This window comes from Priapulus caudatus, unplaced genomic scaffold, assembly GCF_000485595.1.
Source record: "Priapulus caudatus unplaced genomic scaffold, Priapulus_caudatus-5.0.1 Scaffold1798, whole genome shotgun sequence".
NCBI classification, from domain to species: domain Eukaryota; kingdom Metazoa; phylum Priapulida; class Priapulimorpha; order Priapulimorphida; family Priapulidae; genus Priapulus; species Priapulus caudatus.
In genome coordinates, this window is record NW_014578859.1 from 15,875 (window position 1) to 17,061 (window position 1,187).

The following is a 1,187-nucleotide window of genomic DNA, read 5'->3' on the forward strand; positions in this document are numbered from 1 at the left end:
GTGTGTGTGTGTGTGTGTGTGTGTGTGTGTGTGTGTGTGTGTGTGTGTGTGTTGTTTGTGTGTGTGTGTGTGTGTATTTGCATGTAATCGTGACCACTATCAGAACACCCACGCGCTACAGTAAAACGTTGGAAAGCACTTGTGATTTCCTTTTCCTTCCGAGAAAAATAAACGCAGTAATTAGCACGTCGCTGTTTATGAGTTAGTTTAGTAACGTACGTGTAACCGCCCACACTAGCAGAAATCACAGCCAAATGCTGAACACTAGACATATACATGTATATATAATTATATATATATATATATATAACTCTAGACCTAGCCCTAACCCTATAATACCCATAACCATTACACTAACCATGACCCTTACTCTAACTCTAACCCTAACCCCAACCTTAACCCTAGTCCTAGTGCTAACCCTAACCACAACCCGAACACTAACTACAACCATGCCTCTAACAATTACCCTAACCATAACCCGAACACTAACTACAACCATCCCTCTAACCATTACCCTAACCCTAACCATAACTCTAATCTTAGCACAAAAGCTAAGGCCGTTTTAATGATAAAATGATAATAAATATAAACACATTAATTGTATTTATTGCCAAAGTCTATGTTTTTCTCTATCGACTAATAATTCCACGTAAATGCCTTTCAAATACTTCTCTCCACACAATCCTATACACGATCCGACCACACGTACGCCACTGTGCACACACTAACAAAAGATAGCGAGTGACACTGTAGTGTAGGTAAGCCCTATACTTTCAGAGTTTGTGCACAGTGGCCTGCGTGCGGCTAGATAGTGTGTTGGTTGCTGAGAGGTATTTGAAATGCATCTGCGTGGAATCCGTGCGTCGAATTGAGTGATAGAGCGTATATACGTGGTAGATAAACACGAGAAGCTTCGATAGTAAAGAGAATTTGTGTTTGCTTACTATATCGTTTCATTATTATTGAAATGACGCGCGAGTGTCTGTAACGGCTCCGACTGCCGGCAACGCAACGGACCGTCACGATACACGACACACGTAAAAATACGCCAGCGGCGATACACACACACGCGCACGCACGCGCACGCACGCGCACGCACACACACACACACACACACACACACACAAACACTCAAACACTCGTACACACGCACACATCGTAGACATTACACCTACCTACCTGTCGTG

At 43.0% G+C, this 1,187-nt stretch overlaps 1 protein-coding gene across 1 annotated transcript in view; it reads right to left on the bottom strand.

Moving 5' to 3' along the window:
- LOC106817617 (neurexin-3-like) overlaps positions 1 to 1,187 on the bottom strand; it is a gene marked incomplete at its 3' end in the record, with an annotated part of 14,824 nt that overhangs the window by 13,045 nt on the left and 592 nt on the right. The window lies entirely within an intron of this gene.